The sequence below is a fragment of the Haliotis rubra genome, unplaced genomic scaffold (assembly GCF_003918875.1).
Source record: "Haliotis rubra isolate DU_JTF1 unplaced genomic scaffold, ASM391887v1 Scf739, whole genome shotgun sequence".
NCBI classification, from domain to species: Eukaryota; Metazoa; Mollusca; class Gastropoda; order Lepetellida; family Haliotidae; genus Haliotis; species Haliotis rubra.
The window spans coordinates 491773-507085 of NW_025767456.1; the positions used below are offsets into that span (position 1 = coordinate 491773).

At 38.4% G+C, this 15313-nt stretch overlaps 2 long non-coding RNA genes across 2 annotated transcripts; both read right to left on the reverse strand.

The window, feature by feature from the left end:
* Positions 1–11452: 11452 nt before the first annotated feature.
* LOC124259823 lies at positions 11453–12364 on the reverse strand. The gene is made up of 3 exons (XR_006893932.1): positions 12274–12364; positions 11656–11756; positions 11453–11532 (listed from the first exon to the last, which is right to left on the reverse strand). It is a non-coding gene; the product is annotated as an uncharacterized LOC124259823 (long non-coding RNA).
* An 877-nt stretch (positions 12365–13241) lies between these two features.
* LOC124259822 lies at positions 13242–15093 on the reverse strand. Its single transcript, XR_006893931.1, has 3 exons — positions 15008–15093; positions 14611–14699; positions 13242–13303 (listed from the first exon to the last, which is right to left on the reverse strand). It is a non-coding gene; the product is annotated as an uncharacterized LOC124259822 (long non-coding RNA).
* Between the last annotated feature and the right edge of the window lie 220 nt (positions 15094–15313).

Sequence of the window (15313 nt, forward strand, 5' to 3'; positions counted from 1 at the left end):
TATTTGCAGAAGTATGCAAGATCACCAACCTACTGACATAACTTTAACCTATTTCTGCCACATGTAACCGTGAGTTAAATACATTTAGTTCATTACCATATCATTTGCAGAAGAAGCACAAAACACCGCCTGATAATAATTCATAAACATGTGCGTATGATGTAGTCATACACACACCAATGGATCTTTACTTATGATAATGGAAAAGAGTTTGTTTTTTTCTTTATTGACTAGTGACACTCGGCTGATAGTCGAGTCTGTTTGGTCCTTGGGGCTGACGGTATATTTATTTGTGTGTATTTATGTAAATCAAAAATGAATAAATTTTATCATGTTGAATACAGACATCATTGTAGCAAAACAATCCTGCTTAATACAAAACTTCCATATCTTTTGGATGAAATATACCTCAAACTACATAAAAAGTGATTTCAGGGAATGTGTCTAAAATTTCAATCTATTTTTCAGTGATTATATTATGTACAATCCCTGTAATTTCAGTGATTGTGTATAATCACTGAGTGAATCAGACATCATACATTATCACTAAAAGGATTTTACATATTCACTGTAACATTTACATGAATATCATGGTAAAATGATTGTGAAACGTTCGTTTTACAGTGTCAGGGCATGATAAACAAGATAACCTCACCTTTTCGTCAACATCTCATAACTATACTATTCAAAAAAGAAACGCATAACCCAGAAATCTGTTGCGAAAATGTTGCATTTTCAAACATGTATAACTCGTCCACAAATAGACTTTAATAAATGAATTTATACATCAGTTTAGAAGAAGGGAATGTCTATACAACCAAGGGATAATTTTAGATAACGGAGACGATGAGCGCGATGGTGACAACGTAGCATGGTCCCGGCGTTGGGTCTCCTGGCTCTCAGTCCAATCTCACTCAACCTGTTCCGTGCAGTTTGACCGGATATCCTCCGAAGTCCAGGCAACCTGGCCGGGTGGCTCTCACACGTGGCAGTACGATCACGCAAATGTAGTACCCGGATGTACCGTTCTTGGGCTGCAGTGGTGACTCGAGGTCTGCCTGTACGGGGACGGTCATTTGTTATACCTGTTTGGCTGGAATGAGCTGCAAGCAGTGATATCGTGCTCAGACTAGCATTCAGACGCCTGGCAACAGAAAATTGGTAATCTCCAGCGTGTATTCTTTCAGTGGCGATGTTCCGTGTCGCAGCGTCAAGACTTGGCGTAGTGATTTGACCTTGAAACTCCTTCAAAACGGATCCTGATTTCCGAAAGTAATCTGGATTTTTAGTGCAGTGCATGACAGTGCATGCTCTTTGCTGCTCAATTTCAACTGGAAGGTGATTTCTGTTGCGTTGTGGCGATGCCCTTTTAATTCTTGTAAGAAATCTCATCAAAATCAACATTTTCAGGTAAAGTCGACTTATCACTTGTGCAATTCTGTAAAACCATGTTATCAACACTTTTGTAACATATTTTGACGAATGTTTGAACACAATAGGTAATTAATAGATTTTTTAAAATGCAAAACGCCTATGCGTTTCTTTTTTGGGATAGTATATTTGATTCCTTAACATTACAGGAACACACTTTCCGTTTATTATAATTACAATTTTGATCCAAAGACATCCCAGTTCCTATGCAATGTTTGTAATGTTCTTATGTAATCAAGACATTTATGTTGCGTGAATCATTCGGTTTATAAGCCTTTGTAAAAGGTCATACTGTGGAGGATAACTTGCACAGCGTGATAGAACATGACAACTTGAGATCTTGGGAACTTACACTATCCCATGACTCATGATGTCTCAGCACAGGACCCGTGAAGGTCCGGGTTAGAATATTGATCTTCAGTAACCCATGCTTGTAAGAGGGGACTAACGGGATCGGGTGGTCAGGCTCGCTGACTTGGTTGACACATGTCATCGGTTCCCAATTGTGCAGATCGATGGTCATGCTATTGATCACTGGATTTTCTTATCCAGACTCGATTATTTACAGACCGCCGCCATATAGCTGGAATATTGCTGAGTGCGACGTACAACTAAACTCACTCACTCACTCACTCACTCACTCAGCACAGACACTAAGTACTAAGAATCCATGTCCGCACTGACGGGATCGTTGTTTGTCACCGATGCATAATTATTCAAATACTGTTTTCGTATGCTAAACAGTTGGATGCAGAAAACATGAAGATCAATGCATGATTAATAGTGAAGAACGTTTAAATATTCATATTCTCATAGCAACAATAAGTAATAGAAAATATTTTTATTTTGCTGCAGCTGGCTTTTAATATTGAACATGTTGAAACCCTAGCAGCGAAACCATTGTCATGACATATCATCGTTGACTACGTAACTTTGTAGACACCGTATGACAACAATCGGCATTGCGTATAAGCACGCCGCGTTTCTGAAATTATAGATAAATAGAGGATATGTTGTGAATGTTGTCAAAAACATGTATATTTCATCGAGTGGTCTGACAAAGCTGATATGTTCACTGGTGGCTGCGCCACTCGTTATTTGTTATATTTTTATCATTGTGTATAAATGATCGAGACATCGAGTAAGTCTGCATTTTTTTACGCAACCCAACTACAGTCTAGCCCTTGAGTTCCAGGCAAAAGTGATATAACATGTTAATCTACTCAGTGAAAATACCATTTTTATTTTCACCAATATTTACAGTATTTCACCCTTAAGAATATAATAAATCGGTATACTTTCCATTGCCCGGATGTTTCAGGTCATATGAGGACAGCACAAGACACAATGCCAGTACAAATTAGATAATGATACATTCCCGACAACAAGGTATTGACAAAACACACGAACCTTTTGCGAATTCTATATTAGGACAATGTAATGCAATTACAATAGTGTTTCACAATAAATCACACTGTCCTTCAAATATTTTTCCATATGTTCTCGAGTGCTCCAGGAGAACAGATAAATTGCCTTTGCCTTGTAAGTCGGATCTCATGGTGTCAATCACCTGACTGTCTGGCCCAGACTCGATTATTTATCGAGCATGCAGCTGTAACATTGCCTCGGTGTTAAACAAACAAACAAAATAACAACACATACTCATAATATAGTCGGATTCCTTGTGTGTGGACGTGGAAAGGGTTTTGACGCATGTATTTGCATGTGTTCTTGACAGGTGGCATCGGTGGGGCAGGATACACTCACATTTTGGCGAATACCCGGTACTGTCAATATTTGATTCATAAACACATGATCATGGAAAAGTAACATCAACTCTGCTTTCAACACAGATTTTCCAGTATGAACGTGACATGAATATGTTATAACATGCTATGTAGATATACTTCTCATCACCTGGTTGCAGTCACTATTAGCTATTGGCAATTGTGATGAAAATTATTAAGGTTGAATAGGTCTATGTTTCAAACAAGACGATACAGGTACATGTGTATCGCTGGGTATCGTATCGTCTGAGAAAATTATCGATGCATTGTGAATCATGGCATGTCCAGGATTAAATATAGATCATTCAAATAGACTTGAAAAAAGTGAGTGAGTGAGTGAGTATAGGTTACTGGCACTCCAAGGGTACGCCACTCTGACAAGCGAATTTATCGTGTTTTTTATATCATGATGATAACAGTCCATTTGTATGGCGTTTCTCCAAGCAGAATGTCACGTTCAAAGCCTTTATTACACCGGCAATTCTCAGTCCCAATGGGAGAATGCGACCTAAGCTGTCTTTGAGGTGCTGGAGGGTTGAAGTCATATTGCCATCTCATTCTACCTGGTATCCACTGCTGGCTGAACAGAGGCACATTTCGGCCAAATTCAACAGCAAAACACTCTCGCAGGAGCCAAACTGTCGAACATGGTCACCTATTCGAGGACTTCACCTGGTGTTTATGCCGATATGGCCTGAATTTTATTGCCGCCTTGAACATTATTTCAGTTTTTCAAAACCTGTCAGCTTGATATTGGAGAAATGTCCAAAGTGATTAATGTGTATGGTGCTGGGATTCGAACCCTATGATCATAGCTTTCTGGTGCGTCTAAGAGACGCAACCCTGCACAGCGAATTACCCCGCCTAAAATGACAGGGCCACCGTGTGCCGTCATTACAATGAAAAAGAGCGCAAAGAATTTGTCTTGCTGCTAAAACACGTTTGATTGGCTAAATACACCGACATTTACAAAATATGAAATAAGTTTCAAAGCAACTATGAAAGATTTACAAAAAGTTCAAGAAAAGCAGCGCCCCGTTGCCATTACGAGTACTACTATATTTTAAAACCATTGGAAGTAACAAAAGCCCACAGAAGTCTAAAATAGAGTACAACTTTTTCTGCGCATGCGTAGACTTATTGACTTTCTACACATGCGCACCGGTAAACGAAAAAGGCGACAATGCAACATATTCATTATGTCGCGTTGCGCATTTTTAGGCTTTTTATATATGGGGCGACAATGCGACAACGCGACATATTTTGTAAAATTGTCGCTATGCCGCATTGTCGCCCTTTGGATGAATAGAAAAATGTTATTCAAAACGCGACAATGCGATACAGCAACAATGCGACAAATGGCCGAAATGTCGCATTGTCGCATTTTCGCGCTTTGGTTAATTTTGCCTCTTTTTGCTTGATTTTGAGAGGGCGACAACGCGACAATGTCCCTTTAGGATTCCATAGATACGCCCTGTAATCTGAAAGTCTTCTGATTATGTGCAGAGAAGAATGCAAAAAGCAAATTTAGCAAACAATGGGCAAGGTTGTTCCCATTTCTCAAATGCTAGTGGGTACACAGTGGATGATTATAATAAATTATTCCAATTTGGGTACATGTACAGAAAAGTGCCATGATAAAAGTGCGATATGACGCCTATTAAATGACGGTTTTTAGACGGTATAACATTTACATGTGATGAGAGGATGTTGCCAATATTCATCATTTAAAATCGTTTATGATTTGCATGTTCCAGTAGTGTCCGCGACTTTCGGGAAAGGAAGAAAATCTATTATTTTCCAGTCATTATTATACAACAGACGATCTTAGTCTTATGTTGAAGACTGTTTTACATTTGAAGAACTGTAAATACTCAAGCAGTAAATACTTTAGCAGGAAGATAAGCGAGCCAGCAATAGGTCTAAAGCAAGGAACAAAATACTGAATCGGAATCAGTGGCAGAGATAATTCCTGACACTGTATGTGTTTGTAAGTGTGTGGTATCATAACAAGCATAAAACACGTCCTTGACGTACAAATGTGTAACATCTGCATTGGAATAATAACTATATACAAATAAATAAATAATGATGTTATGTTTTATGAACACATTTATGAACTAATCACATGTTTAGGACAAAAAAAATCACATGGGTGAGATCCTTTATGGTGATATATTAGCCTACATTGTGAGTCTGTCACAAACACATGCAAGTGCAAGTCAGTTGACGCCATCGGAGAATTAACCGGAGTAATGGGCGGATGCTGTCAGGTGAGACCTGGGCATAATGATACTCACCCATATAACTACCTTATCCTACCCTTTTTCAATTTAATACATTTCTCCAAATGTGAAGTTTCTTTTTTTTGTTCACTATATATAATTGATTTGAAACATACATTAACGTGTCAGAACATGTTATCTATATTTTAATTCGTAAAAGTCATTGTTCTTGTAGGTGATAGTATATTAGTGTTGTTATTCGGATATAAGTGTAATTGTAGTAGGAAGATATTAATAGTGGTAGTTTAGTTGGTTGATATCAGGCAGATGTTTATCAGTAAAAGTAGAAATGGTCGAGAGACAGATGGCAAGTCAGGTAAGTTAGTCAAATTAATTATCTGGATCAGCTTGGATCTGAGTACAGTTATTATAGTGATTTTAAGGGAGGGGACGAATTATGGACTAATTCTTATAATGTCCCGTGTGTTTGTGGCTACTTCAGTACTTGACATTAATAATGAAAAGAAACCTTTTAATTCTGTGAGTTTCAATGTTCATCGATGTATGTGTTTTTGTCTTAATCCTGTTTACATGCATGAATACCTTTGGTGCCTATTCAGTGTTTTCATCAGTAACCCATGCTTGTCGTAAGAGGCGACTAACGGGATCGGGTGGTCAGGCTCGCTGACACATGTCACCGGTTCCCAATTGCGCAGATCGATGCTCATGCTGTTGATCACTGGATTGTCTGGTCCAGACTCGATTATTTACAGACCACCGCCACATAGCTGGAGTATTGCTGAGTGCGGCGTAAAACTAAACTCACTCACCTAGATCAAGCAAAGCTATATGCAGTTTTAGGTTCTACCTGCTTCAAACAAATGTACATATGCTGAGCACCGATACAAAATAACAAGGTCAGTTACGTATTGCATTTCAAATTTGTGTTTACTCGAGGGATGACTGATTAAAATTTAGGACTTCTTGGCCTCAGGAACAACGTTCAATATTTTAAAGTTAATGAAACGAGCAACGTGTTATTTTTTACCTGATCACACACATGTGTCGGTGTTGTGCGATTTACACACTGATGCATAGCTGATATGGCACATTGTAGGATCTAATGATTTTTTTCATATCAATATCTGTTACCAGTAACCTGGTGCTGATTTGGTTGATGCATGTGCTCGTATAACAATTGCTAAGATCGATACGTTTCATGCCAATAACTGGATATTCAGGTCCGGACTCAATTATATACAGATCGCCTTAATATAGCTGGAATATTGCCAAGTGAGGTGTTAAAAAAACAATACAAATCACACGTGTGTCCATACCTGCAATGCAAGCTTTCAACTGCAGCGAACAGCAGAAAGTGGAAGCAGCTGTAAAATCGCTGAAAAAGGTGAAGTCAGCAGGAATGGATAATATCCCAGCAGAGCAGGTCCCAAGCAGGGGGAGAAGCAATGATCACAACCCTCCCAACCATCTGCAACAAGATCTGGCAGACAGGGGAGTGGCCAACACCGTGGACCCAGTCACTTATCATCACCCTCCCCAAGAAAGGCAACCTACAACAGTGCCAGAACTACCGCACGATCAGCCTAATAAGCCATCGCAGCAAAGTCATGCTAAAGATCCTGCTAAACAGATTGAAGCCACAAGCGGAGAAGATCATCGCAGAGGAACAAGCAGGTTTTAGACCAAGGCGCAGTACAACAGAGCAAATCTTCAACCTCAGGATACTGTGTGAGAGGTACCTCCAACATCAGCAAGACCTCTACCACGTCTTCGTGGATTTCAAGAAGGCGTTTGACCTAGTATGGCATGCAGCTTTATGGGCCACCATGAGGTTGTATAACATCAATGCCAACCTGACCCGAGTGATACGGAACCTCTACGACAAAGCCACCAGCGCAGTTTACTTCAACAGCAACATAGGGGACTGGTTCAGAACCACAGTCGGAGTGAGGCAAGGCTGTTTGCTCTCACCAACTCTCTTCAACATCTTCCTGGAAAGAATCATGACTGATGCACTTGAAGACCACAAAGGAACAGTCAACATCGGAGGCAGAGCAGTCACCAACTTACGTTTCGCCGACGATATTGATGGCCTAGCAGGAAAATAAGAGGAGCTAGCTAGCTTAGTGGACCACCTTGATAAAACCTCTAGAGCCTATGGCATGCAGATCAGTGCAGAGAAGACTAAACTGATGACCAACAACACCAATGGCATCAGCACTGACATAAGAGTGGATGGCAAAAAGCTAGAAACTGTCCACAGCTTTAAATACCTGGGAGCAATTGTGATAGATGAGGGATCCAAACCCGAAGTACTCTCCAGGATTGCACAGGCGACAGCAGCGCTCACAAAACTGAGGTACATCTGGAACGACCAGAACATTGCACTCGGCTCAAAGATCAGACTGATGTGTACCCTGGTGACATCAGTACTCTTGTATGCATGTGAATCGTGGACCTTAACAGCTGAGATAGAAAAGAGAATACAGTCCATTGAGATGAGATGCTTTCAAAGACTCCTGGGCATCTCCTACAAAGATCATTTCACGAACGAAGAAGTTCAGAACAGAATCAGGCAAGTCGCTGGGCCTTACGAAGACCTGTTGACCTTGGTCAAGAGACGCAAGCTCAAATGGTATGGCCATGTCATGAGATCATCAGGGCTTGCCAAGACATTCCTGCAGGGCACAGTGCAAGGAGGGAGAAGGAGAGGCAGACAGAGGAAGAGATGGGAGGACAACATCCCAGAATGGACGGGCTTGAGGTTGAGAGGTACAATCAGGAGGTCAGAAAACCGAGAGCATTAGAGGATGCTGGTTGCCAGATCACCTGTGACGCCCCAACGGTCCACAAGACTACGGGATAGATAGATAGAGATAGAACAGCAGAAAGCTGTTTGTTGTCATTTATGTCAGAGACCATATATGTTTGTGTATTATCCGTATCTGATTTGCATAAACGTATTCACAGCACATAACGCTAACCAGGCATAACCACAACATACTATTCACCTGCCTTTTAACATGTCAATTAAAGTTCTTTTATCTGTCAAGCTTATGTTGTTGAAGACCGATTATGACCTGGAGTTCAAACATGTGCATGCAAGCAATATTTCGAGTAATTGGTAATGTTACATAAATAATTCTATTATCTGAATATGTTTTTTTACCATGTATGACTATCTCCCCATTTTGTCATGAGTTGCCCTTTGTATAAACAGTTACCATTTCAGCATATTAAGCAATATTATTAATTAAAACCGTCAATTCTAAAATGTATACAATTGTATCAATGTGTACTGCGGCTAGTCATGACTAGGGCTAATAGAGTATGTTTGTCTGATGTCATCTCATGTGCTGCAAGTATCTCACTGTTTGGTATAATCATACGTCATCACTGTGAGCTTCACAACGTTGTTGAATTATATCAGTGTTCAAACAGATCGAAAATAGATATAACTGACACATGTACAGTATAATATTATTTCTTTTAATAGTTCATATAACTAGGTCAATAATTATCGTTGACAGAAACAAGCATAATCATAACCGTCTCTTTGGTTTCACCAGGTTATACATATATCAGTAAAAACTATATTTATCACCAGAGCTTATGGTTACATACTATAACAATAATGTAATGTATATCCACGTGCACTGTAAGACAGGAGTGTCCATTTGTTGTTTGAACAGTTCGTTTTCTATAACTATTAGTATAATAATGTGTTAATTCGATTCAGTAGAATACCTACATGTGTTAACCTGAATATTGAGGCCAAATACACAACGACTGAATCTATTACCAATGTGTTTAAAATGTTCAAAATACATGTGTAAAATGTTCTCCAAATTTGCTCCACGCTCCTGTTTTGGTTACTCAATCAATCAATCTTTATTTTCTTTGTAGTGGAGGCCAGAAGACAATACAAAATATACAAAATGAAATATGATATTATTGGCATAGAAGTGAATCTCTAAGTTTCATTGCATTGTGTATATAAATAGCTAGGTTTTTACAAAATATGGCTTGCCAGTTGACATGAGCATATTAAACTTATGAATAGTGGGATTCGAATAAAATTTATGTGGTAAATACAAACATCTCAGATTTTAATAACATTTACATACCAAAATAAAATGAAATTCATTTTCAATAAAGTTATCTTTACATACAAAACATAATCTATTGATCTGGGTTGATTAATATATCGACCGGTTTCAATTTGGAGGCGGTGTGAAGAACATCTGAATTTAGCAAGGGCCGATCGGAATTTTGAAATTGATAAATCTTTTATGTAAAATTCAACATTAAATGAGATTTTAAAACAAGAATAAAGTGAAAATTTAGGAACTATTCTTGTTCATAACTTGCTCTTAGTCTAAAAACAAATTCTGATATGAATTTATCGACATTACATAAATTTTGCTGCTGTTCCCACATAAAGCCAAATCCAAAAGAGTAAAGAATATTCTTAATTTTTATGCCCAGTTTGTTTTACCATTTACAGAGTCTAAAACTAACATATTATGACATTGCTATAACATGTTTTGGTTGAAGTGTGTATGGAAGAGAGTTCAGGATCTGTTGGATGATTGTGCCTGTTGCTCATCAAGCAGACCTCTGGGGTCCTCTTTATCGGTGTCTGGTGTGCTGAGAGACCTCTGCAAAAAGGAAGATGGATAACGAGGTCAGAGTAGTTGAACATTACAGCTAAGAACAACGTCAACCCTTGTGGAACCACAGAGCTGCAGATATTCGCATGAATTTACGGTTATTGAAGCACTGATAATCATACTTTTTGCTTCCTCATCACGCGTTTAGATCGTGTTTTGTTTCGATGAATAATTAAGACTGATTATTTTGTCCTTGACGTTTTTTAATGCAGACATCGTTTTATATATATTACGAATGTTTTATACATTTAATCAATATAAATGTGGTGAAAATATTCAAAGTTCCTTCGTGGACATTGAAGCAAAGAAACGTTTATGACATATATGGAAGAAATTCATCGGAAAAGCCCTAATAAAGCTGACCAACCGTTAGGTTTAGTCAAAGTGATACACTCGGTAGCATTGTGTTGAATGTACGTTCCAGGAACCATGTCTGTTTACAACCATTCGACCGTTTGTTCCATACTCTATGTATTGCTGATTTTAATATATTATGAGTGAGTGAGTGAGTTACAGTCACATCGGCAGTATTTCACCCATATCGTGACTAAAAAGGTTATAAATGTTTAATACATACAGTTAGATAATATCCAATGCAGTCAAAGGACAGTAAAACAAATAGATTATCACAGACTGTGTATAAAACTAGTGTGTTAATACAAAACGACATCACTATAGTTAACGATACATGACAACAACAGGATATTGATCGCCAACAACTCAAGGTAGATCAGCTTACTAGGGTCCATGTGGAGTTACAGTACCTTGGCTACCTGCATGAACCCCAGCATCATCTCCTCAGTTATTGGCGATTGTTCACAGACTAGCCAAATTAAGAGAACATATACATGTTTTCTACGATTAAAACCAGAGCAGAAAAATAGTACTTTGAAAGATGTTGTCTTACATACCATACCCTCTTCGAAGGACAATAATTTTACGTTACTTCAACTCCCTTAGAGGGTATAGCCATTAACAATCGCAGTTATCAAACTTAATCTACCAATATAAATATGATACAAAAATATGATACAAATCTATTCTTTTCAAAAGCATAATATTATGTAAGACGAGTATATGGATGGATGACAACTTCTTGTTTATTGTATAACACAACGTTTCTGGGCTACTTCTTGAACCTTCTTCAGGTGATAATATTATGGCGGCACGAACATTGTTAAAAAGATCCTTTAGATATGATATATATGAAAACTAGTGGGGAAGATAAAGTAAGAGCAAAACATTTCATGTTACAGCCACAGAGAGTCATCTTGTAATGCGTACAAAGCTGGCTTTGTATTCTGGTGTTACTAACCATCATATGTTCGTCATCAGGTCTGTGTCTCCAGAAGTATTGTCTTACGTAGAGAGGGTTGTTGTTCGCCTTGTTCCGACCTGCAGGATTCAAGTCAGTTGTAACATGTATCTCCAGAAGCAATGTGAGTAATGGAAGGTGGTCATATTTAGCAGCTTGACGATAATGTGTTTATACCTTAATAGGCTGATATGGTCACATACCTGAGGCTAGACTGAGAGTAACCCCCAGCACCTGCACGATGAGAAATCCGAAACACTGGTAAAGAGTGTAGGAGAGGCTGTAAAAGTAGTCGAGACCTGACCTGTTAAGAAAACACATAAGAATTTGGACTGGAGTAACAAATTAGAATAACAACACATACAGCCCTGGTACATTCTAGGATGCAGCACCACGTCCTTGTGGTTGGGGGAACGGTAGAGAATGCATCATACAGCCGCAAATGGCAATTCTGTTTATGAGCAGATTGGTAATTTTGAAATACAAAATAACATTTTCCATTTGTCCATTTTCCGACGAAACAGATTCCACTGGGCGTAAATGGCAAAACAGCTGTGAAATAATATGAACTTATCACTGAACATCAGTCGTGACACCGTGTGTTCTCTAGCCCCACTCACACATGGATTATCATAGTTTATTGTTTGAACACCATTAAATACCACATCCCGTGGTATCACGCACTTTTGCAAATATTTTCGATGATATTATTTCTCAGGAAGGCATACTCCCGACAATTGTTCCAAGGAGGCGAAATGGTGAATATGCACATATACTATCAATGAAAAGCATGTTTCCTTTCAGAAGTTTCACATACTTACCCAGCAAATACCTCCTGATTATGATTGGTTGAATTCAGTATGGTTATGGTGTGCGGCACAGTGAGGTTGACACTCGGGCAGTGATCTGTCGGGGCAGGGGGGAGAGGAGGTGTCTGCCTCACCCCTGGGGAAACACTGGCACCGACCACCAACCACGTCAGAAAACTCAATCCAACCAACAGTGCAGCAATGGCACTCTGGAAAGAGTTTGACATGCTTAATAGTTAAAAAATGTTAAAATGCGTCAAGTGTCGATAGTTACAAATGTCTCTATATATACATATATTACCCTCCCCCAGAAGAAGTGATATGTAATAACACATTATCAATATATACGTACTCTTTTATTGACAAATGGGAAGAGGACACCGAGATAAAACAGGCTGCTTGTTGGCCCAGATATAATTGACGAAGCACTGAAATAGATCTGAAACAGAATCTTTCTTTAGAGTTCAAAGACAACTGTGTAACAATATTACCAAGGAATCAGACAACAATACGTGTTAGTGAGAGAGTAACATAGTTGAAGTATATTTTCACCTGGAGTATTGTGATGGATTTAATGGAGGCCACAAATATCGCCAGGCAACAAATCACAACTCCCCACGCCACCACTGAGGAGAGAAAAGCCAATTTCAGTGCATCTCATCTCCAATATGTCATGATTTTACGTTATCCTTCTTCAACATAGAAATAGTTTTATTAACATCCGGAATGAAATGACACCTTGCTTGCTTCCTTTCTGTAATTGATGTTAGAGATATTTTAATAAGGTACATGTAGGTTACAGTTTACTATAATATAACCATTCAGCTGACTTTTGTTAAAAGGGACTATCAAGTACATGCCCTATTTTTGATACTTAGGTATTCAAACCTTAATAAACTATACTGAAACAACTTTTTGACTGGTTTCACCTGCTAATTTGGCGACTGCCATTTGTTTAAACTCCGACATAGAAGGACATTGGGGCTTTACAAAGTCCTCCCATGTGATGTTTGACAGAGCTGATAGTCCAGACGATAACGAACTGAAACATATGAAATATGTTTTACCCAGTTAGTCACTACATACTTAGTCAAATGGTATGAAGTTATATATTTTATGTACGACTCTAGAATGCTTCGCTGGACGAACGACAGAGCTGGTCCTTTTTTCTGCGATAAAATTCACCTTTAGAGTTGTATGCACAATAAAGGTTGACGTCATGAAATTATTCACTGGTGAAGCTGGACCCCGAGTTGGAATTGTAAACATCCTATAATTCAGCTGGTGTGTCTATCGGTGTCATTCAGCAAGTGAACCCCATCTTCAGCCTTTCTCAGAGGACTCTAAGTTGGAAATGTATTGAGAGTATCTCAAGCAAAGGGAACATCTTGACCAGTATCTGTGCCATGAATTCGAAAACGCCTGGCTTGCCATAAGACTATAGTGTTCTTTATACACACAGATTATATGTTCAATTCATTTATTTAGTTAACGGTGTTACACATGATGAGTAAAGCACTCTGCACAAGTAGTTTCCTTGGAGAGGTAGTGCATATTAGTTCTAAATTTGAGAAAGAGTACTGTACAATTTTGGGTTTGAAGAGATACTTTTCAGAAATTCAGATGTGATCAATTTCTTTGTGGCACAAACCCTTTGAACATTCCACAACTGAACTGCGCCAGTTTTAATCTGTATTATTTAAACTGTATAGTTTTAAATCCTTTAATATTTCTTGCAGCTTTTAGCTAGCCATTGTGCAGAACATATATAGGTACTTTCAAAACATTCAGTAAGTCTATAATAAGCAATTATCATTACATTAGTTTTGCATACATTTTGTATTTTCAAATAATTGTATAATTGCTATTGTGAATATTCTTTCAAGTTTACTTTATTGTTGGAATAAACAAGTTTGGCCAAGTTTTACAAGGAGGGTTTTTCCCAATGTACTGAAGTCTGTTATCTCCTTAGGTTACTTAATATAGCAATGTTTTGTGTCGAGTGATTAAACTGAACCAAATTTATATAGATACAAACCTATACTCATTCGTGTGTGGCATTTTCGATAACCACAAATACGCATGATATAGAAGACTTACTTTACTCCAAACTAGACCTTTCATGGGTTTTACTTTGTATAAGCACTGTTCGACTCTTAACGTAAGTATGTAGGCGCGCAGTTAAGTAGAACAACCGGTCTTTTTGCAGGGCATCGTTTAAGGGAAGAGTTACTTTACACTTAATACTTTATGGGGTGGAGCAAACAACCCTTCTTAATTAGTTATACATACTGTAAGTCATGAACACATGCAAACACGTGGTTGTACATGTCATGTGGTCAAACTGACCTGAGAGAAGCACTGAAGAGTGCTGCAAGAAACAGGCCTGGCATTCCTGGCAGGTTCCGGAAAATGTCGATGATCATGAAGGGTAAAATCTGTAGAACAGTGAGAGAAATGACTTGAGGTTTACCATATGCGAGGCAGTATGATCATAGGAACTGAAGTTGAGTAAAAATGCAAACGTTTGATTGAAGAATCAACGACAAAATAGGCTCACGGATAGGAATATAGGGTGTAACCAGAGATTATAACATTACGAAACTGCCAGGAATATGTTTTGGAAACTAGGAACGTTTCAGCAAACCTCCATGTACAGGTTGTTACTAGACGACCTTCAATAATCATTGCAATGGTTCTATGAAACCATCAAAATCGGAAGAAATTTACAAAGAGTAACATGTACCTGATCAAAGCTGTCGATTTGATTTGATGCAATGGGATCACATCTTTTGTAGTCGTAGTAACTATAAGCCACAAGACCGCTGAAGATTGTGAGAGATCCAAACACCAGAGAGCACGTTAGCCAAAGCAGCATCGCCCTTTCAGAAAACATATACTTTTGTTTGTTTCTTTTTGCAAACTGTGTCACAGTCATGACACAAATATATTTATAATTATATGGTATAATTTGCTTGTATGTAAGGTCATAAATGGAGGCATACAGACATGCAGACATACATACTAACGTAACTTTGTATGTATGTCCTAC